This window comes from Pinus tabuliformis, chromosome X, assembly GCF_031772625.1.
Source record: "Pinus tabuliformis cultivar Carrire ecotype Pingquan chromosome X, CPIR1, whole genome shotgun sequence".
In the NCBI taxonomy this organism is placed as follows: domain Eukaryota; kingdom Viridiplantae; phylum Streptophyta; class Pinopsida; order Pinales; family Pinaceae; genus Pinus; species Pinus tabuliformis.
Genome location: NC_142308.1, coordinates 1,647,962,756 through 1,647,989,864, shown reverse-complemented (window position 1 = coordinate 1,647,989,864; position 27,109 = coordinate 1,647,962,756). Strand labels below are relative to the sequence as shown.

The following is a 27,109-nucleotide window of genomic DNA, read 5'->3' as shown; positions in this document are numbered from 1 at the left end:
TCAGGTCTCAAGTTGACTCATCCTCTCTCCAAACATCTATATATGAATCTCTCCTCCATGAGATCTAGGGAGGCTGGAATTTTGTTATTGCAAAGAATTGTTGTTGGTTTGAGATTTGAATCATTGGGTGCTTAATGCTTTGAAGGGGGTGAAGATAGGAATTCCATTTTCTTGGAAGGAGATGCTAGATTGGAGCCCTCTGGAAACCTCTTGAAGCTGGGCGAGCGAGAAGGCAAGTAGCTGGGAATCCTCCAAGAGAAGAGAGACCGGATCGAGGGACAAACGGAAGACACCGGTTAGTCCATCTATCTCTCTTCGTTCTTAATTCATAAAGGAAGAATACTAGAATAGCTGTCTCTGTTTGTTGCTAAGGCACTGTCACACCTTAGGTGGATAGGATCGTCCTGCATAGGCATTTTTCCCCACAACATGGTAAGAGGGCGAAACAAATATTAGAGCTTCTGCACAGTGATGTGTTTGGACCTGTGAAGGTTCCATCACTGGGTAAGTCTGTGTACTATGTATCATTTATAGATGACTTCTCAAGGAATACATGGATATATTTCCTTAAGAATAAATATGAAGTCTTTGACAGGTTTAAAGAATTTAAGGCTCTGGTAGAAAGCCAGACAAAGAAGAAGATAAAGGTCCTAAGGAAAAATAATGGTGGAGAGTTTTCCAGTAAGGAATTTGAAGAATTTTTTAAGAAGTGTGGTATAGCACAGTAGAAGGCTACTCCATCTACACCTCAAAAAAATGGAGTTGTAGAAATAATGAACAAGACGTTGACGGAAAGGGCAAGAAGCATGCTCAGTGGTGCCGGGTTAGGACATGAATTACGGGCAGAGGCGGTGGAGACAACATGTTACTTGGTCAACATATTACCTTCATTAGCGTTGGAGGATAAGACTCCACAAGAGGTATGGACTAGTAAGAAACCCTCTCTTTCACATATGAGGGTATTTGGATGTGATGCATATGTACATGTTCCAAAGGAGAAAGGAACCAAGTTGGATAGTAAATATGAAAAGTGCATCTTTATTGGGTATAAGGATGGTTTAAAGGGTTATAAGCTTTGGAACCCAGTAAAATGGAAGGTTGTGTATAGCCAAGTTGTGGTGTTCAGAGAGGTGAAATATGTTATTAAACATGAAGTCCAACCAAAGGAACCTGAGAAGATAGAGTTTCAACTAAAGGAATAAGAATTAGAATCTATAGCAGAGGAGTAATCAGAAGATGAAGAGCCACAAAATCTGGGTGTGAGAAGATCAATTCGAGAAAGAAGGAAACTAGAAAGGTATAGTCCATCTGCTTTCTGTTCAAATTTTGCTTTATCTATTACTGATGATGATCCCAGAACTATGAAGGAAGCAGTAGATTCAGAGGATGGAAAACTCTGGAAAGAGGCCATGGCTGATGAAATGGCATCTTTGCACAAAAATGAGGCTTTGGATCTAGTGGAGCTGCCGGCTGGAAGGAAACCCATTGGCAGCAAATGGGTGTTCAAGAAGATGACAAATGCAGAAGGAAAGGTGGAGAAATACAAATCTCGATTGGTAGCAAAAGGTTATTCCCAGGTGCTCGGAATTGATTTTGGTGATATTTTTCTCCTATTGCTAAGGTAACTTCTATTAGATTACTTTTATCTGTTGCTACTGCTTTTGATTTTGAGGTAGAACATATGGATGTGAAGACAACATTTCTTCATGGGGACCTGGAAGAAGAGATCTACATGAAGAAACCTGAAGGTTTTGCGGTGAAGGGTAAGAAAGAATTGGTATGCAAGTTAAAGAAGTCTCTATATGGGTTAAAACAATCACTAAGGATGTGGTATCATAAATTTGATACATTTATACGGGTACTTGGCTTCACCAGAAGAAAAGCAGATCACTGCGTGTATTTTAAATTAATTGGTGACCATGTTATTTATCTGGTCTTGTATGTGGATGATATGTTGCTAGTTGGAAATGAAAAAGAAATTATCCAGTATTTGAAGACCCAATTGTCCTCCAAATTCGACATGAAAGATCTTGGTGCTACAAACTATATTTTGGGCATGGAAATTAAAAGAGACCAGGAAAAGAGGAAGCTCTGTTTAAACCAGAGGAAGTATGTCGAGACAATACTGCAGAGGTTTAATATGCAGGATAGTAAACCAGTGAAGGTTCCTATTCCTGTAAGTGTAAAGTTATCTACTGAGCAGTGTCCCAAGACACAAGAAGAGGAAGAGGACATGTCCCGTGTTCCATATGCAAGTGTAGTCGGTAGCCTAATGTATGCAATGGTCTGTACTAGACCAGACATTGCACATGCAGTGGGAGTATTGAGCAGGATTATGTCATAACCAGGAAGGGAGCATTGGACAACAGTGAAGCGGGTTTTGAGGTATTTGCGTGGCACTAGTGATTATGGTTTGTGCTACCAAGGAAGACCAAGATTGGATAGAGTGTTGGATATTCATGGCTTTGTTGATGTAGACTGGGCTAGAGATTTGGATCAGAGAAGACCTACAAGTGGGTATGTGTTTAACCTATTTGGAGGTGCAGTCAGTTAGATGAGTAAGAAACAATCTGTAGTGGCACTATCAACTACAGAGACAGAATACATGGAAGCCACTCATGCAAGCAAGGAAGCAGTTTGGTTGCAGAGATTGTGTTCAAGTATGGGGTTAGTACAGGGAGCTATAAGGACAGATTATGACAGCCAAAGTGCAATTTTCTTGGCAAAGAACCCTGCATATCATTCAAAGACAAAGCACAATGATGTTTAGTATCACTTTGTGAGGGATATGATAGAAGACAAAAAGGTGTTGCTGGTAAAGGTGGACACTTTGAAGAATACTATAGATGTATTGACAAAATTTGTGAGCTCTGAGAAGTTCTCTTAGTGTAGAGAAATAGTGGGCATTGCAGGGCTCGATAAATGACTAAGCTCTTTCGTGGCCCCCCTATGGAAAGAAAAAAACAAGTGGGAGAATGTTGGATTGTGTTATATTCTTTCCATGACTAGCCCACATAGTTAACCACGAGGTTAGAAGGGGGGCGGAGCCCCCTCTTTGTTACGCCGATTGCATAGCGGGGGGAGTTTAGGGGGTTTGAGGGGTGCAAGTAACCCCACTCTATGGGGTCCAGGGTAGCAGCCTGGAAAATTTTGTCTTTTGGACCCTATATTAGGTTGGGCGGACCCACCTATGGTTTTTGCATGATTTTCACACATGGTTTTGGATGCCATGGTTTTCGGTCCATGGTTTTGGATGCTTCGGCATGTATAAATATGTATTGTAACATTGAAAGGAACATAATGAAAAATCAAGCTGGTAGTCCGAGTTTTAGCATCCAATGGGAAAATCTCTGTGTATATGTGTTTTATGTGTTATGCTCTCACATTGTTTATTTTCTATGTTTTAGAATTTGTATGCAGGTAATTTCCATACGAGGTTAAAACCTACATATAATACCATAGAAATATTGGACTTATTACCTCTATATAGCTTTGTAGCTCAAATGGTCATTATCATGTGAAATATGACAATGTGATGCAAAATAGGTTGATTATGAAGGATTCTACAAGGTATAAGTGATGAAACTAGAGTAGAACAGTGACAAAATAATACTAATTTATAAACCCAACGTTCCCCCACTTAGTATATTTCATGTCCTCATGCATTTTTGGAAAAATTGAAAAATTTTGTTAGCTCCCCGATTTAGAGTATGGTTTAATATACTTGCATTAGGACATCCAGGTTGTTTTGGGTGCTCTTCCTTTTCAAAGAAAAGTACCATCTTGATTTTATCACTAGCGTCTTTTTCTTTAGGGTTTTGATCTTCAAGTGGAGTTTTTTGTTAGCATTCTTGAGCTTGGAATTTTTATGATACTTGTGATACATCATTTTGAGCATCTTATGATTTTTTTCTTTAAGGAAGTCATTGTCCCTTTTTATATGCCTTTATAAAACATTTAGTTAAACCACTTCTTATTTTAAACTTCCAATAATATATTCTTCCATAGATATATTGAAAGGAAAATCACACTATCCTAGACTATAAATTGAAGATGTTGATATATCATTTTAAAAAGAAATTTTAGGAACGGGAGAAAATTATTTTACCTTTTCAATATGTACTTCCCACTCTGGGGAATCAATGTAGTCATATACTTGCCATTGTATTTTGTCAACTTCTAGATATTGCTTCATTGGCTTTGCTGGTGGTAGTTCAAACTTTTCTACTTCTAAACTTTCCAAAATTTTAGGTGAAACAAGGTTATTCTTCTTTGTCATACTTGTTGTAACTATTATGTATTTGTCTTTGTTTTCTGAGTCCTTTATTCCCTTGGAATTTTTTCTTCTAATTCCTTTCTTCTCTGGAAAAACTATGCCATTGATACTTTGTTCAATTTTCTATGGAGTCTTCTTATATTCTCTTGTCAATTTTATCTCTATCTTCAAAATTGTCTTCTTCTAGGTTTGCCATTTTGATTTTATACTTTGTCTTTTCACTTGTTTTTACATATATGATTCCCACTTTTCAATAAGAATAAGAGTTATGGTTTCGTTGACCTCAAGAACATCTTCAACTTCTGATATTGGATTATTTGTCGAATTTTCTAATACTATGGGCATAATTTCCTCTATTTCTTGCACTAGTATTTCCTTGGCCCTTTTGTTTTCATATGTAGGGTTAGAGTTCGAAATCAAAACCCTACCTCTTCTTGTTTTTCCTTTTTGGGCCATTGTTTTCTTCCTCCTCTAATATTTCCTTAAAATTATTCTTTATAAAAAAACTTTCTCACTTGTCATTTCTAAGCTTAAATTATTCTTAAACAAGGATCTTTACTAGACCAAAATGATAAAGAGATCTATCTATGTTCCTAGATTTTTTTTCGATATTGAATGTCATTTTCTTGAGACTGCTAATCAAATAGTAAGCGGAGATGATTTCTTTACCCCTTTGAAAATGCATAAGAAGTATTATATTATAAAAAATGTAATATTCTAGAGAAATTGTTTCCCTAGATTTTCCTTTTAGTAACTATGGTTTCAATACAATGTCTTGTATTATGTAGACCAATATAATTTCAATACATAAATGTAATAATAGTACTAGCTTGAATACTGTAAAAATTCCAACAATGAAGTCCAATGTCAATCCAACAAACTACAACAAGTTATGAAATTCAACAACACTCCAACAAAGAGTAAATCTACTTATAATATGATAAACCCCACACTATGTTTATTTAATGTACCGATTTGACCTCATACATCACTTGTTCCTACATTAAAAATATTCATAGAACACTTTCTTACTTCCTTAGAACCATCCTCTATTCAACATTCAACTTCAAGACCTTGTATCTGGGTTCTTCCTTCAAGAAACTCTCAAATTTGTGGTTGTTATAGGGTAATGACTCCAAGGAACCTTCCTCAACTTCAAGAACTCAAATATTCCACTAAAATACTTCAAAACCCCTCAACTTCCTCAGGATCATGTCTATTTTTGATCTCACATAGTAAGCACGTGGTCGGTTATAAAACAGTTATAGGGAGCACGTTATCATGCAAAGAATTTGATCAACCTTTAAGGACTTCAGATCACTTAGTAGAAACCCCCAACCTATCACAAAATTTGGTTTAGTACTTTGAGTGCCTCAGAATAATAAAAAACCCTAATACATATCTTCACTAGTTGCAAATAATTTTTTTGTGTCAAGAGTATCCAAAGTGAGAACTCACATGTCCTTATCCAAATAAAGTTTCTTTGATTTAACCTCCAACACTCTTACTATCTTCAATACAATTCATCTACTATAGATACTTTTCCCTCAAACCATATTTGTTTGATCTTAGTGAGGAGTCCAAATTTGATTGCTACCTCAAAATAAAATGCTTAACTTGATTTCCTTAAATCAAAACTTCTCTTAGTAATATTGTGCCAGAAAATAGTAGAAAAATAGAAAAAATAGATGAACAAATAATTTTATCAACTAGGGTGGAATCTTTCAGCGCTGAAATTTATAGGAGAAAAGGGGTCTTAAAATCCTTAGAGCCTCGGGCTCAAAGAAAACAGAGATAAAGGATCCAATCCAATAATGATCCAAATGAATTCAGCCCTCTTATATTTATATATTTTGTTGAGGGCATTTTTTCTCCTTAATTGATTGAGTGAGGTTCAATGAAAACCCCAACTTTGGGTTTCCTTACCTAGCTGCACCAAAACTTGCCCATACATTGTGTATTTTAGGGTTTTGCCGTTTATCAAGGACTATATCCTATGGAGATAGATAGGCGACTTTATCTCTTGAGAAATTAATTTCTCGGGAACATTACAGCCCCCCCTTCCTGACATTTCTTGTACTCAAGCGATGAAAAATCCATTAGACCACTATACTAGACCTAATGAAAAGTACTCTTTGAGATGTCTTGTAAATTTTTAGGCATATTCTACTTTCTTGTGTTCACTTTAGCGAGGCTACTTTTAATGAAACTAGATTACTTTGAATGTGGACTATAAGGAGAAGATCATGGATTTTAAGAAGTCAAAGGCTTATCTTGGATCATACTGATTTCTTGTTGTTGAAGTGCACTACCACCACCACTTGCTGAGATACTATCAAAGGAAAATTTACATAGTTGGACAAGCCATTTTTTAACTTCATTGCCACCTACTGTAAAAATTTCTTTCACATAGTCAATATTTGCATGAGCATTTAGTAATTCACGGCCTTTCAATTTCACTTCCTTCTCTTTGAGAAGTGCCTCCTCCTCATTTGTAGCAGTGAAAACATGCCACAAATTAACAAGAGAATCATTTCATCCTATTGCCAACATTTCTATTTTCTTGCCCACATCCATTGCCCAGATCTTGTCCTCATGCTGATCAAATGTTGCAATACATTCATTGGAGTTGATTGTCCACAATCTCAATAAGCCATTTGTACTAGAAGAAACAAATTGTTTCCTACAAGTGAGGAAGGAAGCGTGTAGTACAATTGCAGTATGACCTTCAAATGTATTCAAGAAAGAGCCATATGATAATGCCCATATTTTTATTATCTTGTCATGAGATGTTGTCATCATACATTGATCTATAGGTGAAAATTCCACACACCAAAGTCCTCTTTTGTGGCCTCTTAGCACTAATAATTCTACCAGATCTGGTAATCTCCATTTACAAGTTGTTGGATCATGAGAACTTGTACATATAAGACTATCATTTGGAGCAACAACAACAAAATTGATGTCCTTATCATGAGTTGTGTCTAAAGCCTGTGATGAGAGCTTGATTGACTTACTAATACCACCCAAATATAGTACACTAGAAAAACTTTACACTTTGATTCTGTGATCACTGCTCCCACTCAAAAATAATTTCTTAGCTGATCCAGGTGGCTCTAGAGACACACACAGGACAAAGAGGGCTTATGGAAACTAAAAAATAAAAGTGATAAGAATGCTTTCGAACCAAGGCCAAAACGTATACCTTGTCGTCCTAATCACAATGGTGTGAATGGTTCGTCAATTTGAACTTGTATGAGGGAGAACGAGCCAGTCAAAGTTTTGGTCAAAGTTGGGCTGTGGGCCAGGTTTAAGTGTCCTACAATTTGACCGACCCTGAGGCATGAAACCTAGCTCCTGAAAGTGGGTGAATTTGTTGGATCGTTAATTTGTCTAATATCCACTATATTAGACAAATTCAAAAAAATGTGTTGTTGTTATAAAAATAAAAAATAAAAAATATTATGGGGTGGCGGGCCACCAACCCCACCACCCCCCAACAAACCAACACTAAATTTAATTAAAATTGGGCCAACAGGTAGTGACCCCTGTCGGCCCACCCTACCCACATAACCAAACATATATAATTAATGGGCTAGTGACCGTAATCCCGCCGGACCCTCCAACAACATTTAACCACATTTAAAAGGGGTGAGCAGACCACCTCCGGTGGACCCGGCCAACACCCCAACCACCACCATGAGTTAATGCCAGAGTTGGTGGGAGTTGAACCCAAGACCAGTGGGAGGGCCGACCCCGCCCATGCGACGACACCATGTGTCACACCATGTACCAACCATCAAACCAAACAAACATGCCTCCATTTATTTAACGCACACCCCATTTAATACTACAATCCGCCCATCCAACATATCACATCGGAGGTTAAGGGGCAGGCCGCCCAATGTGAACCCGACCCCCAAAATAAGTTAATGCAGCTTTTAAAGATCGAATGGTATGTTAATATGGAGGGGTCGGGGTTTGACCACCTGACCTCCTCCTCATAATTCAATTTCCTTACCAATCTACCAACGGCCGCCTTGGGACATCTGCCCAAAAATTTATATAAATCTATCATTTTTTTAGTGCGCCAAGCATGGAGGAACCAAGAGTGCACATAGAAATCAAGGTGTTAATATTTTTTAATTAATTTATTGCAGGTGGAACCATGAGCCCAGAGAAGAGGTAGGTAGAACCATGATTGGGCGAAATTCTCAAGAGGGTGAAATTTTTGAAGTGTCCAAATTGGACAAATTTTATGTCAATCTTACACCTCTATTAGACACGAACACGATGGCGCAGTCAGTTTCCTGATCTGAGCAACAAATTTTCAGATAACCCGGAGGAGGGAATCTTTAAGGAATCTAAGGGGAATCTAAAAGATTCCTTAAGCCCCAGATTTTCATTTTCTCAGAATTCATAAATTTGATAGTCAATTTTTCACTATTTGATGCCACAAATCTGATGGTGCATTCATATTTTCCATTTTCTCATGTCATTTTTCAGCCATTTTTCAAATTGGAGTGCAGGTGTTGTTGAGGTATAAAAGGTGTATTTTTAACTCCTAATTGTCTTCACATTAGTTATCAATCCGCGCAAGATTTTCTATTTCAAGAGTGTACACAATTTGTGGCGTCTATTTACTCAATAGTAACGTTTCTAAATTGTAGTACAATGCTTTCAAATACAAGAGTAAACGGATGCTTTAAATAAAACTCACTTGCAATTAAAGGAAAATCAATGCTCTGAAACTAAATCATTTATTCGACAAAGTAACAACAATTATCAGTCAAGGATATAGTAGCAATAACTCATTCCTTGTTTAACTGATGTAAAATAAATCAAGCATAAATAAGATCCTCAATTTGAGAGCTTTGACAGTAATAGCCAATGTTCTTTACAATTGTGGATCTCACACACACCACACTAAATAACCAATTGGAAATGGCAATGAATTAAATCAATAATGCTACTGCCACTGATCAAAATGAGATAATTATGCTAACTGTAAGAATGCTAAAAGGAAAACTTAAATGATTGCAGAAAGCAAATGAGCATCAATGCCATATAATAGAAATGAACAACACAACAATATACTTGCAAAAAGCAGTGATCTTGTTATGAGGAAACTGAACAGCAACACAATTCAATTACAACATATAAAAAAGATCAATTCATTAAGTCTAGAAATACGAAACAGTAAAGCGATGTGACTACAATAGATAGAAATGAAACCAAACCATCACACAATAGAAATCGTAAAGGTATGATACAAGAAAAACAAGTGAATCCACCAGGGCCAGGCCCTTACCCGCTAGTGAACACCGCTGGATTACCTCAGTATGAAAGAAGGAACAACAACTCTATTATATATTAATAATATGAAAAATGGTTACAGCTAGCTCGTACTCTGTTTCAACAACAAGAGTCGATGATCAAAGTAAAAATACAAAAGTAATTTCAGAATAATCTCTCCCATGTTCTTTACACTCGTTGTCTATTTTATAATGGCAAGGCAGATAAAATAGTAACAACGGATAGAATATTAACAGTGATCCCTCAGGATCAAGAGATCCTGAGAGATCCGCTTAATCTTCCATCTTCAGTTAGCTCTTTTTCTTTTGCACTGATGTTGTGATCTTCTCTATCCTTATCCATAACTTCACGCTCCATCCTTGTCTTGCTGCCTATACGCTACTTCCTGGTGAAGGAATAATAGTTACTCCACTTTGGCTTTTTCCTTCTCTCGGGTAGGGAATAGTAGTTTTCCCATTTCATCTTTTTCCTGCATGAGAAAAGACAATAATTAGCTAAATTGTAATAATAAATAGTTCCCTAGTTTTTACTATAATCCATTGATATATGAATATCTTTAGAACATAAAGGAGATATAATTAAAGGAAAGGATGATGAAATAAATGACAAATTCATAACTTTTTCATAGCTCAACACACTCCCCTGCTTCCCCTTTTTCATGCTGTCATGAAAACCATGTAGTTTGTGTGCAAAGCAGTCAAAGAATAAGCTAGAGAAGGGATGTCATGAGGTGGTCTAAAACCATGATTTTTAGCCAAAATTTCAAAGATGTGCCCTATCTATCCTTCAGGTAATTCGTATATAGATTTATACTGTTCTGCAGGATACCAGACAATAGCACTTCGGAACTGGTAGCCTAGCCAATACGGGCCTTCCCTCAAGATGAGGTTACTGTAAGTAACCAAGTGATATGCAACTAATTTAAATTTTTTATAGTTAAATGGTTCTTTTTCATGTACATTACGATTGGAATTTTTCCATCTGAATTTAGCTGCTACGAAGGAATTGTCTTTGATAAAGAGGAAATACTCTACCCCTTGCTGGACAATTCCTTTGAGGATGGGTCCCAAGGTCTGGATTACTCCTTCCTTTTGCATTAGACTCTTATGTTTGGTCAGCAGTTGTAATGGGTTTTTCGGTTCACCCCTAACCCAAAGGTCCAACCCATTTTCTTGCCTCTGGAAAGTGTTATGGGTTTTGGACCACTTCAACTGGTTAACAGCAAATGAAATGAACACTTGAAACTATAAATCGCCCACAAAAGGGCTAGGGTTCTTCTCCATTTCTTCTTCCAATATAAAATTATGCAAATAAAACTCACAGAGTAAGTGTTGAACTTTCACTCTGTGATGTTTACAACAGTTTATGAAATCTTCAACAGTTTTTAATTCTATGGGTTTCCCTGCCCTTACAACCTTAATTTTTAATTGTAAATACCTTTCTAACAAAAATAAAGTATAGTTCTTGGAAGGGGACCTGCATGCTAAAATATATGTGTAAAGGGAATTGAGAGTATCCATCTGACACATGACTGTTTCCAGTTTGTTCTTTATCTTTTCAGTTCTTTCTTCTGTCCTCCAACATTTCTGGAAGGCCTCACTTTCTGACACATTGATATTCCGTAATTGCCTTTCTAATTCCTGGTACCCTTGTTGGGGAACAGTCTCTTCCTCAAGCTTTTCTATGGTCAGTTGAGCCTGTGCCAGCTTCTCTTGAATATTTTTTATACCAGGATCACTGCCTATCAAAACATCTTTGGCTTGGATATCTATCTAGGTGTCCACACAGTTGGAGGGTATTACCTCCATTTGAACGGTTGTATTGTAGCAATGTGCAGTCTCTGTTTGGGTAGCCACTTCTGTAATGGTTGCATGTTGTTCCTTATCATCTTGAATGAGTATGGGCTCGGTTTGAGTCTCCATAGCCCTTGTATAATGGAATTAAGTTTGAATGGTTGCATTCACCATTTTTCGGGGTTCTACTTGCAATTTTTCTCCTTTTTAATATTCTTATCTTTTGTCTAAGTCTTTTGTCTAAGTATTTTGACTAAGCTCTGCAGCTTCCATTGTTCCTTTCACAACCTCTTGATTTCGCTTTTCTTCTTCTTGGGAGGAACAACTATTTCACTAATCGTTTCTGCTCTTAATGAGCTTGGTTGCTCAATTGGGTTTTGTTCTCCAAGGGCTGTGTCTTTGCCCTGACTAGTTTCCATTTCCTCTGTTTGGCCCACATCTTCTGTGTTTACATCGACCTGACTAGGTTCTTCTGGAGAGGTAACCCTAGTTTGGTCTGCCTTTTCTTGAGTGGTTTCTGCTCCTATTTCTACTTCACCAACTATTTCTTCTGATATACTCCTATTATGAGCAGAGTTTTCTTCTGTTTGTTCTGCTTCAACAGTGAGGTTGAGCGGACTTTCAAGTTGAATATATTCACTCATATTGGCCAAAATCTTGGCCAATTCCACCTAATATAATGGGTCTTATGGTGGACTTGTGCTGGGAGTTAGGGGAAGTTCTACTTCATCCCTCTCTTCTTCACTAGTATGCTCTGTTTCCTCCTCAAGTTCTAATTCTTAGTTGTCTCTTCCTTACAGCTGTAAGGGTTTCTCATTTTTAGGGCTAGATAATTCTAAGGGTTCCCTGCTGCTACCCTGGAGGTTTTTAGTTGTTCCCATCCTTGTTCTCAATATGGAAGAGTGTCTACATTTTTGTGGTCTATTTGTTGTGTTGGTGGTCCTTTTTCTTTTTGGGGCAGGTAAGGCTAACCCCCGTATATAGCAGACACTAATTCTTCCCAACTGGTTTGCTACAAGACAAGATTGTAGCTTACTATCAACCGAATTAGACAATGATGACTTACAACTGTATCTATATGTCGGGATTTCTTTATGTTTTGAGCAGTGTCATGCAACAAAAAATTCAAATATGTAGGCAAGTTTACAGAACATTTCTATTTTAAAACTGCTAGGAATTTAAGGTGGTGTGGTCTTACCACATCCTTTCTTTCGTCACATGTAATGCAGCTCTGAACTACTCTAGCCAGCTCTTTCCATGGTTCTCCCAGAGATGAAGGCTGGACTCCTTTACCTTTGACAATCAGGTTCTATCCCTCATCCCGAAAGACAGCCATGGCATCTTGAAGCCTCAATTTTTTATGTGTCCATATGGGTCCGACTGCTGGTAGTCCAGATACCTCAGCTATTACTGTATCCGTCACTGTTATTCGTCTTCCTCTTACTATAGAATGATCATCCTACAAATTCTATAAAAATTCGATAGCCACGGTTTCATTGGGTTGCTGCAGTCGTGTAAAATATGCGACCCATCCAGCCCTTACTATAATTTCTCGTGCGGCATCAGAAACTACTAGTGTCTGTGGCTCACTGTGTACTAATCGTCCTCCCATTTTGTCTAAATTCTGCACACTGTTATTTTTACACAGTAATGCACAGAGCCAACAATGGAACAACAAACTGTAAATATTAGATAATACCTTTTTAATAACATAGATACCATTAAATCTTGCTATTATGGGATATCATGCAGCCTGGTACAACCAAATAAAAGACTGACACATATGAAAAAGTGCTTTGGAAGTCACCTGCACCCCCCTGAAAAATGATAGGTTTCCTTCAACTGGTTAAATGGAGGAACAACATACTAATGACAATCATACCATGGTGAAAAAATGGCAAGGTGTACATATTTATGACAAGATCACAAAAATATCGAGTTGCTGAAATCGATGCATTAGAATGAAAATTATGAATAAATATGGAGATGCTATGAAGTGATGCGAAAAAGGGAAAAGGATAGTTGACGTAGGTAAGATGCTACGTGGTCATTATTCCACTTAAACCGTTATGATTGACTTTTTAAACGATATTTCATGCATAAAAAGTTCAAAAGGAATTGGGAACATAATCTCTTTTGAAATAAAGATAAAGAAATAAAAAAAGGGTTTATAATTACTATTGATGTTTGAAACATATGAATCCAATACCATCAGCAGAGCTCTGTTGCCCGCAGGTGTTTATAACCTTGAAAAAGTTGTTTTCTCACCCTTTGGAACCATAATCCTTTATGTATGCCTAGGAAAGTGCCTTGTGATGTCAGGATGGAGGCCATTGTGCTGTCTTGGTAACCAGATGGATCACAATGGCATTCACTGGGAAGGAGTGAAAGGTGGATAGGTCGGCTTGTGATGAGACCTCCTGTTCCAAGGAATTTTATTTTTCTGATGTATCGATTGGATCATATCCCTGCTGTGGTGGCCATAGTGGGAATGGCGCTTCACTGCTTTCTCATGATCATGGTAGGCTGGCTCATGATGAGACCCCCTATCCTCCATCTGACAAATCATAGAATTATTAGTAAACATATATATATTTTTTCTTTCCTTCTTTTTTTACTTTTCTTTTATATAGCACTTCCTATTTATATATAGAGGATGGCTTAAAACTCCTTAAGAGTAGGGATGGTGGAAGAAGTCTGAACATATCAATAGAAGAAAATATGCCCTTATTCTTGTTTACTAATAATAATCAAAGAGAATTATGAGAATTAGGGAAGAACCAGCATGATACAAGTACTCAATCAATTTGAGTTCTAGTGAAGATAAGGATAGAAAAGTAATATAGATAGTTGTGTCCTTCCATTTTTCTAATCAATACAAAGCAATCTCATTAAAGATGATAATTTTTCTTTGATTTGCTTATTACAGTAACCTCTAATTTTGTATCCTTGCATATATTTGTATTCTTGCCTTCAAAGGATCATTAAGAGTGAAACATTATTCACAAAAAATGCACTCAAAAAATGTGTTTTTCCTTAAATGGAACGACTATTGTTCCTTAAGAGGAACAAAAAAAAGACAACTGCACTTAAAACTACTATTCCTTAAGAGGAATGGTAGAAAGAAAAAAAAAATTGCACACGAAACTGTTGTTCCTTAAGAGGAACAATAGCTATTCCTTAAGAGGAACAACAAGTAAAACAGTGTTGTTGGGAAAAGTATCTACTCAGAATGCCCCTATCCCACTCTAAGGTGTGACAGTGCCTTAGCAACAAATAAGGAAAACTACTTTCGTATTCTTCTTTATGAAATGTAAACGAAGAGGAATAGGATGAACTAACCTGTGTCTTGCGCTAGTTCGTTGATCCAATCACTCTCCTCTTTGACAGCTTCCAGCTACCTGCTCCCTTACTTGCCCAGCTTCACCAAGTTCCTGCAAGATCACAGAAGAGGAAAACTACACAAAGACATAGATTTACATTCATAACTAGCTTAGGATCAGATTTAAGCTAAACATGCAAATATAACAAAACATCATTGATATACAAGCATGTAGGAGAAACTCAAATAGTTTTATTGATATAACAAGAAGATCCAGGAGGAGATAAAACCAAGTGAGTCCCGATCCAGCATCTACCTTCCAGCAAAGGAATCCCTTCTTCACCTCCAACAAAGCATAAATCACCCAATGCACTGATCTCAATCTCAAAACCAACAGCAATTCTCTGCAAAGTACAAAATTCCAGCCTCTAGATCTCTGGGATGAGGGATCCATATATATATGTAAGCAGAGAGGATGAGTCAGCTTATGATTTGACTTGTGGCTTCTCTCTGTCAGTTCTTGCTTCCACTTGGAGGCTGAGAGCCTCTTACTCATCCTTGGTCAAACTCAGTGAGGCAAGTGTCATTGAGGAAGATTCTGGAAGCTTCCATTTCCTGTCCACCTCGCGGAATGACACTGCCATTTGGAATTTCCCGCTCAGCGCACCCTGGTAGTGCATTTAGTTGCGTTGCAACGGACCTAGCTAGTGTACTTGGGTGCTATGCAACGCAGGTAGCTAGTGGAGCAGCTGAAATGATCCTGATTTGACTGATTCTGAGCAGTTTCTGGTGGAGAACTTCTGGGAGAAGCTGTAATTGGTTGACCTTGTTCCTCTAGGGGTAGGAACAACACTTTTAGGGACTTAGGATCCCTTGGTTTATGGACATTTCATGCTTAGAGCTGTAAGGCACAAAAATGTCTATAACAGTTGCCCCCTAAAGTATGAGGCCATTTATCGGGTGAAATGCTTTATTAGGAGGATCCGAAGTTCTTTCATTGCTGGGAGGAGACCTGTAATAAGATACAATACAATACATTATTTTTCATACTGTTTTCATGATCTAGCTGAGGCGGGCATTCCCATGCTCAGCTTTATAAATTCATTTTTATATACACAGGACAGACAATCGTCTGATATTAGACTGATGATTTTGATGAAGTCATCATCCTTTTGGTAGGATGATTATCTGTGCTGCAATGCTGTACATGTCAATGTCTTTATTTTTCCTGAATATATATCGCAGCCCGGATGGATGAAACTAGATCCGGGGTCTTCAATCTCGTCTGATCTTCACTCGAAGTACAAGTCGATCCATGTGAAAAATGTTTTGAAGTCGAACATGGACAGACATCGCTTGATTACCAGTCAATGATGTAAACTGTTAACAAGCGTGAGAGGAATAACCGATAAGGATGATGACCCTCAAGGTACTGCAGTACAATTCACATGGTGTGAATAAAGGACTTGGCGTCGAACACCACGCAAAATCTTTCGGTCGAAGGTCATTGATGTATACCTGTCGCCGGAAGTGAGAAACTTGCCATTGAGGCATGCAAGCTTCAAAGTACTGAATGGGGTGTTCCTAGATCAACTTCTTGGATAATGAGCTGATGTCGACAAGAAGCGATCCATCAAAGGAGGGCCTTGATGAATCCCACATCAATGACACGGAACGGAGCAAATGATTTTGATGGAGGTGAAAACAATTTGATGATATATGGTTCAAGGGGGCGGTCATGAAAGAATGAAGTATAATGTATGGTAGTGGATGGGACACGGGTGACTTCTCTGGATGACTTCTCTTGAGCATGTCGGCGACACTTATGTGATGGATCGGTAGCATTTACCCCAAATGTGGATGGTATGGCGAGACCATGGTGATGTGACTGGTGAATGAAACAACCCAACCCGACTCAGGCACGGAGTGGAAGTGTCATGTTCAAGAGCGACTTGCTACCAATAAAGATTCTTTGAGTTTCTTCCCAATTTTCCCCGGTCATTGCTGACCAGTACCTCTTTATTTTTGTCAAGCTTGAGGAGGATAACATATGCTTGTTCTATAATTTGCCCTTCAGGCAAACCCATCGCTATGTTTTAACGAGCCTAGCGATAGTGAAACTCGTTCTCGTCTAAAGACAAGTTTGTCGCTATTAATGTTTTTAACGAGTTTAACGACAAAGATAACTCAGTCCTTTTCATTTTTAGAGAGTCTGAAAAGGTACATAAAGTTAACTCTGGAATTCCTTTTTCATCATCTAATGCCTTAAGTCCGTAAAAATATAAAACAATACAGAAGGGATGAATTTTCGATAGTTTTAACGAGCTGAACAACACAAGCGCTCGATCTTTTTGTGCAATAATCCCTCAGGTCCAAAAAGATTAAAATCTAGAGGAGGGATAGCACTTCCGGTCGCTTTAACGAGCTGGAAGGCCAAAACTCGGCAATCTTTTCATGTTTTATGAGTCAGATGAAAAGATCTTAAAGAAGACTCGTCTTTTGAGGAACGAGTGATAAAATGGGTAGCAGCTGATTCCAGGTAAGGGTTGGAATTTTCCAAGCACGGCAGTGTCACAAGGATGGCTAGTGAAATCACTCTTCGCAGCTGTTCCTCAAAATGGGTAAACAATCAAATGGGGGTGAATGATCGGCCAATGGAAAAGTGGAGGTGACGGTGCAAACACGACCAAGGCTTTAATGGCTGATAATGCTACATTCACGGTGGTTATTTACCAGAGGATAGTTCATTTTTTAACGAGCTTAAACGCGGATTGAAACACTTGCTCGGTCTTATGTTTATTTTTTAACGAGCATGAAATATGTGCTAAAATTGCTTGATAAGATGGTCTTGTTTTGATTTTTTACCGCAAATAGCTTCGACTTTTCAAAGATAGTACTGCATTTTCAATTGCTTCATCAAACTAGTTAGAAATGAATAACATTTGCTTGAAAATGAGATTAAAACGCTAATATTTTACTTTGAACTACGTAAAAAGAAATTAAAAGTGTTTTTACCTCTCATTTTACCATTTCATTTGAACTTGGTTTGTTGGAGCTTTGGAGGTGCCTCTTCCCCCTTGATTTTCATCAGCTGATTTCGGGAGATTCTGTGGACGATTCTCGACGCCGTCTAGACCAGCTAGGAGCTAAACCTGAGCTCTTTCATTTCATGGTTTCCTTTTTGCATTATGTGCTTCATTCTTTGCTTTTTTGAGCCCCTGGGGTTTGATGGGTTCGTTCTGCCATCAACGCACCCTGGGTACATCGAAACCTGCGCTGAATGTTGGCTAGTATGAAGGCAGTTTGACATTCAACGCAGGTGGAACACTGCTGCAGGTGCGTTGGGCGCAGAAAAGGAATTTGTTGCACAGTTTTTTGATGAAATTTTTTGCCTATTTCTCATTAAAATCAGGATCTAACTCTCTTCTTGTTTGTTTTTCAGAGATCTTGGAGCAAGATGACTCTCACATGGCGAGAACGAGAACATGAAGAAGAGGACATGATTGCCCTACATGATCCGGTTACAGTGAACACGCTGCAAAACTGTGGCTTGTTGAAGTTCTTCCACATCTCTAGCATGAGACAGCAGATCAACCTACTGCAGTATTTTCTCGATGCTTGGGACCTATCAATCAATTTTTCTAGATTAGGGGCAAATCTATCCCCTTGACTGCAATAGACATTTACTTCTTCACTAGTTTGTCGAGGCGGGGTGCCCCCATCTCTTTGTCAGGTTCGGCCCGAGGGAGTGACTCTGTGAGAGATTATGTCCGCCAGTATTGCAGGGAAGGATCTCAGCCGAGTAAAGACGGAAAGATCATCATCCGTGATGTCACTGACAGGTGCCTTAGGTCTATCCTGTTTACTTTTGGTAGGATGGCCGGTAGTGTGTCTCTTCATGTAGCCAACAGATCCTATATGCAGCATGCCTTGGAATGCCTCCAACCGAAAATATTCAACTGGTGCGATGCAGTACTTCTTGTGATGAAAAATCAGTTGACCAAGATAAAGGACAGGAGGTTGAAGAACTTCGGGTTCGGTTCTATTTTGACCGCCTTTGCCTTGGAGAAGATACCACTGATGCAGCCGCAGTACATTGCACTCGACTTACCTTCTCCTACTGAACCACGTATGCAGAGATGGGTTGACCATATGTCCAGGCATGCTGGCCAGTCTCAGATTTCATTTTTTGATACCTTCTTTAGGTGGTTTGATCGTCAGGAGATGGCTTATGCCGAGTATCCATATGCTGGCATGGACTTCCGGGGTGATCCGGATTTAGTACTGCCGGATGGCGAGCAGTGGGGTGCTATTGGTAAAATCTTTGACCATATCACTGTTTACTATTTTTATTTATAATGTCCTTGTGCTTTATTCTATCAAGACTTTAATCAAACTCTTGTGTACATGCAGATGTTGGTCCTGTTCATCCAGTAGTTTGCCAGAGAGTTCCAGCCGTGTCCCCAGTAGGAGAGGCTGCCGGGAGGGTTATTCTTCGTGACCTTGATGTGGCCAAGACTCTCACAGCTGTGCAGGAGCAGGTTGAGAGCCTTACTCTCGGTATTCCAGATGTGAGGATCGACGAGCTACCTTTGCAGTTACAGCGACATACTACTGGTGTGCCTAGACGATGGACTCGTCTCTTACGCATGATTGCACAGGCTGTGACTTGCTATCACGAGCATCATTAGACTAGGGTGCCCCCTAGCATTTTGAGTTTTTTGGGTCATGCGACCGATTTTGTCTTGGTTACAGAACATTATATGTAAACCATAAATAGCTATATATATATTTTGATTTTTGGGGTTTTATTTTGGTTGAGCTATATGATCCACATGCAAAACATTGATGATGTGTTTCTTTTTATAAATGTTGCAAATGTCTATCTAACACATAGTTTGCTAATGAGTCGGTTAATGTGTTTAAGTTTCTGGAAATATGTTGGTATTGAATAAGATCAAATTGTCTTTCCAAAATCTTAACCCTTAGGAATATGTGATAAATAGCTGGGTTTCGGACGGAATATATACCATTGAGTTGTAGTATTACGAGTTGTGAGTCTAGCCTGACGATTAGTCAGTGTATACCATGGGTGATGGCATCAGAGAGAAGTTCTATCAACGCGCTATACTCAGCGATGTTATTCGTTGATTGACCAATACATACACCTCTGAAACTTACTAACTTTCCGCTTGGATCAAAAATGGCCCAGGCTGCAGAGGATAGGTTTCGCGAACTACGACTCACTCCGTCGACATATCCAACACATGTCTCCAAAAGGTTTGACATCTACAATAAATGTAAAAAGGTGGATTACTCGACCAAAATGAACACTTTAGTGAAAACAAAATACAACAAAAGCATATTGGTTACTATTTAAGCATAGTAACGCTTGAGGTACAACCCATTACGAGGTTGCGCCAGTGGAATTCCATCATAATCCATTAACTCGTAGGCTCCTTTTGCTAACACCCATTTAAAAATATATGGGCCCATCCATAAAGACTTAAATTTACCTGCTCCCAATTTATCGGATTCTTGGTCGTAAAGCAAGACCAAGTCACCTTCTGAGCAGACACAGGGTTTGACATTTTTGTCGAACTGTGCCTTGACTTGTTTCTTATGGGCTTCTTTAGCTAAAGCGGCATCACGACGGGTTTCATCCAATTGGATTAATTCCAAGAAACGAGCTTCTTCTTCTGAAGTTCCGGGGAGGAGATCGATTGCGAGTTTAAGAGACGAGATTTCACACTGGACTGGTAAGATTGCTTCCAGGCCATATACCAGTTGGAAGGGTGTGAACCCGGTTGCATTCCTTACCGATGTTCGGTAAGCCCACAAGGCTGAGTACAGGATTAGGTGCCACATTCTTTTGTGAACTCCGATCATCTTTTGCAACATGCGCTTCAGGACCTTGTTGATCGCTTCAACTTGTCCGCTGGCTTGCGGATAATACGAAGTAGAGCTGTCGTGAGACAACCCTAGTTTGGCAGCTAATTCGAGCATCATGTGATTACGAAAATGCGATCCATGATCTGTGACTATAGCCTATGGTACGCCGAATCTGGCGACTACATGATTGAGAAAGAAAAGGGCAGCTGTTTCACCAGTATTATCTAATGTAGGCATTGTTATAGCTCCAAATCTCACTCTTATGGTTTGTGATGCTGCACTTATGGCCTAGGGCAACCCCTCCTTCCAGACCTGGTCCAAAAATTTAAAAAACAGTGTTTTATTCCCTGTACGCGACTTTGCCCTGTGTTAAACGCGTGTACACGCGGGTCTGTCATACCCAACCCGCGTGTATCTATTAAAACACTTAAAAAAATATAATTTCCTCTTTTTCGGGCGGTGATCGCGGGTTTACCTGCTGGATCACCTGTTAGTGCCCGTGGCCCAACTGTTCCCAACCAACTCCTAACTAAAAAACTACTTTGGAGAGGGTATAAAAAGACATCAAAGGGAAGGCCAAGGGGAGAGAGAAAGGAGAGCAAGATTATTATGCTGAGATTTTTCCCTTAGACCAGGTCTGAAGTCCTTGGTGCATCCTGCACTTCCCCCATTTTGCATAGGAAACCCTTGTTTCCATGTGTATTGGTGATCATTCATCCTTGACATCATCATTGAGTAAGACTTGGAAGGAGCTCTTGTTGAAGGCTGGAGGCTGGAACGAATCCGGGAGGAAGCTTGCTTGGAGCCTGCTGAAGGTGTTCAGGTGATATCTTTCCGATATATGTACTTTATTTGCCTTTATATATAAAGAAACACGTCTTTGTTCCCGAATAATCTTTCTTTATGCTTATGAGATTCTTGTGGTGAATTCTTATGAAAGTAGTTACTTAAAGATTATTTATAACTAACTTTATAGCATGAAGATGATTTATACATAAACTTCTATACATGTACTGTTGTGTTCTTTGATTTGTTTGTCTTGCAGGTCAGAGAAAGAAGAAGGGAACTCCAAGAAGGGTTTGCACCCTAACGGTCTTCTCGGACGTAGGACCTTAGGTATGTACCCTAAACATTAGAATTTGCTTAAAAGTAAAAAAGATGGCTGTGTGTGTGTGTTTCTTTGTATAAGCAATTTTCAGTCTGGTAGAGTCTCAGCCCAAAGGACTCTAGGGGTACTTTCCCTTCAACCAGAATTCCTTCCAAGTCTTACTCAATGATGATGTCAAGGATGAATGATCACCAATACACATGGAAACAAGGGTTTCCTATGCAAAATGGGGGAAGTGCAGGATGCACCAAGGACTTCAGACCTGGTCTAAGGGAAAAATCTCAGCATAATAATCTTGCTCTCCTTTCTCTCTCCCCTTGGCCTTCCCTTTGATGTCTTTTTATACCCTCTCCAAAGTAGTTTTTTAGTTAGGACACCCATTTGGTAAAATATTCAACTGCGACTATGATATACCCATGCCCCCCGGTCGAGGTGGGGTTACATGTCATGAAATCAATGCCCCATTTGGCGAACGGCCCAACAACAACTATTGGCTGTAAAGGTGCGGGTGGTCTTCTGGTTTTGCTACCAAAAATTTGACAAGCATGGCAACTTCTGACTGCGGTTATGCAATCTTTGAACATTGTTGGCCAGAAGTATCCTGCTCGTAAGATTTTTTGTGCTGTAGCATATCCAGATTGATGCCCCCCACAAGCTCCTGAATGACATTCATTCAGGGCTTTCTCAGCCTCCTCATGGGTGAGGCACCTTCTTAGAACTGTATCGATACCACGACGGTAAAGTGTATCACCGACGATCATGTAGTCTTTTGCTTGGTATCGAATACGTTTTTGTTCAGAGTGAGAAGTGTTAGGCCTAAAATTTTGGGTTTGGAGATAAATTATTATATCTCCATACCACTCATTGCTTGTAGATATCAGAAACAAATTCTCGTCCACAGTTGATTCTTCGGATGTTTCATCGTTGGACGACGATGGGAGATCACATAATAATTCTGCAAAAAGTAGAGTTTTCTTTGATTTGGATTTTACGAATTCCAGATCAAACTCTTGAAGGATGGCTATCCATTTTGAATATTTGCCCCCCAGCAACTATCGCGACAATATATAAGTCATGGGGTTGCAATCAGATAGAATGGTAGTTTTCCGAAAGAGGACATAGTGTCGAAATCTTTGTAAATCTTGAACAGCTGCAAGCGCTAAGTTTTCAACATAGAATATTTTCGTTCTGTATCATTTAAGTTTTTACTTAAATAATATATAGGGTGTTCAATTCCATCGACTTCTTGAACTAAAACCATTGTGATGGTTGTATCTGCTGCAGCCAGATATAGGTTAAAATCTCTTTGATAATCGTGGGTGTACATTAATGATGCTTTCATTAAGGATTCTTTTAAAGCATCAAAGGAAGCTTGCGCAACCTGATCCCAGAAGAAGGGTACCTCCTTTTTCAAAAGACATGTATAACCTTTAGCAAGTTCGGCGTAATTTGGAATGAACCTCCTCAGAAAGTTTGCTTTCCCTTGGAGTTTCTAAATCTGAAGCAAATTTGAAGGTGGAGGCAAATTTATGATTGCCTGGAGCTTGCACGGGTCGCGACGAATCCCATCCTTGGAGACTACAAATCCAAGTAAACGACCAGAATTGACGCAAAATACACATTTGTGTGGATTGAGTCGTATCTTGTAGTGTCGACAATGTAGAAATATTGCTCTTAAATGCTGCGGATGATCAATCCGCTTTCTCGAATGAGCTGGAAGGTCGTCAAGGTATGGTTGAACGATGTTTTTGATGTCATGGAAGGCATAATTCATTGCCCTCTGAAACGTCGCCCCTGCGTTCTTTAAACCAAAGGGTAATTTTTGATATGCGAATGTGCCCCACGGACAAATGAATGCAGTCTTTGACTGGTCCTGTGGGCGGATATTTATTTGATTATACCCGGAAAATCCATCCATGAATGAAAAGATTTCGCATCCGGCGCATTCATCAATTATCTGGTCGATAAAGGGTGTAGGGTAGTTGTCTTTTGGACAAGCTTGATTTACATCCCTATAATTGACACACACTCTAATTGTCCCTTGTTTTTTCATAACAGGGACAATATTCGATACCCAATCGGTTAAAGGAACTGGGTAGATGAAACCGGCATGGAGAATTTTTTCAACTTCTGCCTTAATGGCAGCGGCTTTCTTGGGGTGCACCTGCCTGAGCCGTTGTCGTACCGGTTTGACATCTGGATACATCTTAATTTCGTGTTCAATGATACTCGAGTCGATACCTGGCATTTTACTGTATGACCAAGCAAAGACATCTCTGAATTCGCGAAAAAGAGCGTTATATATTTCCGTTTCTGAAGGAGAACAACATTTGCCAACATAAATATTCTCTACAACATCTGTTTTAGTCGATATATTTATGGCTATAGTCTCTTCAATGTTGGATAAGTTTCGCTCGGAATCCACCGTATTTACAGTATTTGATAGGAATTCAAAAACTGAAGGATGATAAAGGTCATCTTGAGTATCTTCTTCATAATCCGGAAGAAGGGAACGATGGTGGCAATCACTCCATGGTGCCCCTTCAATCAACATTGATTGTACAATTCCTTCGTCGGTTCCATGCACTCGCGAGCAAGGATCTGAAGGGGTACCATATTCTCTAGACCTATCTACCCAAACGCTTGATGAGTGTTGATTCGGGTTTGCCTCCCATGCTAGAAACATTGATTGCTATAATATTGCTATTGGGCTTGGGGGTAAAACCATTGCATGATCCATGTTGATATCGTTTTCTGAGATCTTTGTGGAAGATATCATATTGCAAGTTCCTATCGACGCTACTTCCGCCAGATTGATTGGAGGTGGAAGAGCGAAAGTCCCCATTAGTATAGGATCTTTTAGTAGGCCTACTCCGATATTCTGAAGCGAATGGGGGCTTCCATGGATCATGGGTGTTATCACCTAGAACTACAGTCACATGTATATAAATTTTGTCCAAAGTTCACAGTCAAAAATTGGTGTCAAATGGGTTTTGTCATATGTTTCTTACTTAGGGGTCATGTTTCTAAAGGGTCTTGATGTGAATCATTATCTAATACTATTGGTCATCCTCCATCATGATTGCATAAGCCATGTCTTATCTTGTACATGTCACTGGTCCTTTCCGTATTTTCGCAGCGCAGTCTTATTGGTTGATTTTACAGCACAATTATGTTTTAGCCTTTTCGCAGTGCGTCAGCATCCAGCCATTTTGCAGCGCATTTTGCTAATTTATAACTATCTGCGCTACGAAATCGCAGTTTCAGGCATTTTGCAGCGCAGATTCCTAAAGGGTCACGTCTGGGGATGAGTCATTGTCTCCGTCCGGTTATTGTCAGTTGGCGTACCTGTTATAGCTCCAAATCTCACTCTTATGGTTTGTGATGCTGCACTTATGGCCTAGGGCAACCCCTCCTTCCAGACCTGGTCCAAAAATTTAAAAAACAGTGTTTTATTCCCTGTACGCGACTTTGCCCTGTGTTAAACGCGTGTACACGCGGGTCTGTCATACCCAACCCGCGTGTATCTATTAAAACACTTAAAAAAATATAATTTCCTCTTTTTCGGGCGGTGATCGCGGGTTTACCTGCTGGATCACCTGTTAGTGCCCGTGGCCCAACTGTTCCCAACCAACTCCTAACTAAAAAACTACTTTGGAGAGGGTATAAAAAGACATCAAAGGGAAGGCCAAGGGGAGAGAGAAAGGAGAGCAAGATTATTATGCTGAGATTTTTCCCTTAGACCAGGTCTGAAGTCCTTGGTGCATCCTGCACTTCCCCCATTTTGCATAGGAAACCCTTGTTTCCATGTGTATTGGTGATCATTCATCCTTGACATCATCATTGAGTAAGACTTGGAAGGAGCTCTTGTTGAAGGCTGGAGGCTGGAACGAATCCGGGAGGAAGCTTGCTTGGAGCCTGCTGAAGGTGTTCAGGTGATATCTTTCCGATATATGTACTTTATTTGCCTTTATATATAAAGAAACACGTCTTTGTTCCCGAATAATCTTTCTTTATGCTTATGAGATTCTTGTGGTGAATTCTTATGAAAGTAGTTACTTAAAGATTATTTATAACTAACTTTATAGCATGAAGATGATTTATACATAAACTTCTATACATGTACTGTTGTGTTCTTTGATTTGTTTGTCTTGCAGGTCAGAGAAAGAAGAAGGGAACTCCAAGAAGGGTTTGCACCCTAACGGTCTTCTCGGACGTAGGACCTTAGGTATGTACCCTAAACATTAGAATTTGCTTAAAAGTAAAAAAGATGGCTGTGTGTGTGTGTTTCTTTGTATAAGCAATTTTCAGTCTGGTAGAGTCTCAGCCCAAAGGACTCTAGGGGTACTTTCCCTTCAACCAGAATTGGCGACTGCGCTGGGGACAACATTCTTGTTGTTCCTAGTTTGGGTAGTCCTCAAGCCAATCTAGGCTCAGTCCCTTTGTTTGTTGGTTCTGACTGTTTAATATTTTCTTGAACTCCAAGCTGTTCCAGTTTTTCAGTTTGTGTTTTTTATTTTTCTTGAAACACTTCATATACGCACTTTTTCTGGATTACAGAAGCGTATATACGCAAGTTGCACTAAGTAAACCCGCGTATACGCAGGTTTCCTTAGTTACAGTCGCGTGTACACGCATTCTGCAAGTAATTGCAGGCGCGTATATTCCATAATTTTCAAGATTTATAATTTTTCTTTTTGCTGAATGTCTGTCTGGTGGTTTGGGTCAGTTTAAAGCAGTCAATTCCCAGTGACAGTTCTCTGTTTAACAGGGGGCATCTTGTTTCGAACTCTCTCTAGGAGTGCTAGTCTTGTTTTTCGTTGATTGCAAGCGTCATTGATTTTTGACACACAAGGTTTCTGTTTAAGAATCTTGATTGCTCTGTTTCGGCAGAGTGGGAAGATTGTCTTAAAATCTTTGTGTCCATTTTGTTTTCATGACATTTGTGTTTGCTTAACGAAATCATTTTTATGACCATTTGCTCCTTCGTTTCGGGAAAGTTGTTTGTTACCATTTCCTTGAAACTTGTCTTTTGATTTCTTGGACTTTCATTGCTGCTTTTGATTGTCAAAAGCGACTTCGAACACATTTTATTTTTGTTGAGTTCTCATCATTTCATTGGTGTCAATTCACAAAAGTGTTTGGTTGTTTGTTTATCAATCATTGGTGTCAGTATTTTTGAGAGCTTTCCTTTGAAAAAGACTTTTTTGGTTTGATTGAAAGAAAATCTTTTGAAAGTTTTTGAGTTTCGCTTTCTTAAACTTGTTTTTCATTTGATTTCCTTTTTGCGAAGTGAAAGTGCTTTGTTTTTTATCTTAAAACTTGTTTTTATTGTTTGGACGAAATGATTGGTAACACATCATCTTCTATCTAAGCATTTTAGTGGCAAGACAAAATTTGGT

The 27,109-nt window shown here is 39.1% G+C and overlaps 1 pseudogene; it reads right to left on the bottom strand.

Moving 5' to 3' along the window:
* Positions 1-6,529: 6,529 nt before the first annotated feature.
* The window catches only part of LOC149146351 (uncharacterized), a 191,859-nt pseudogene continuing 171,279 nt past the window's right edge, over positions 6,530-27,109 (bottom strand).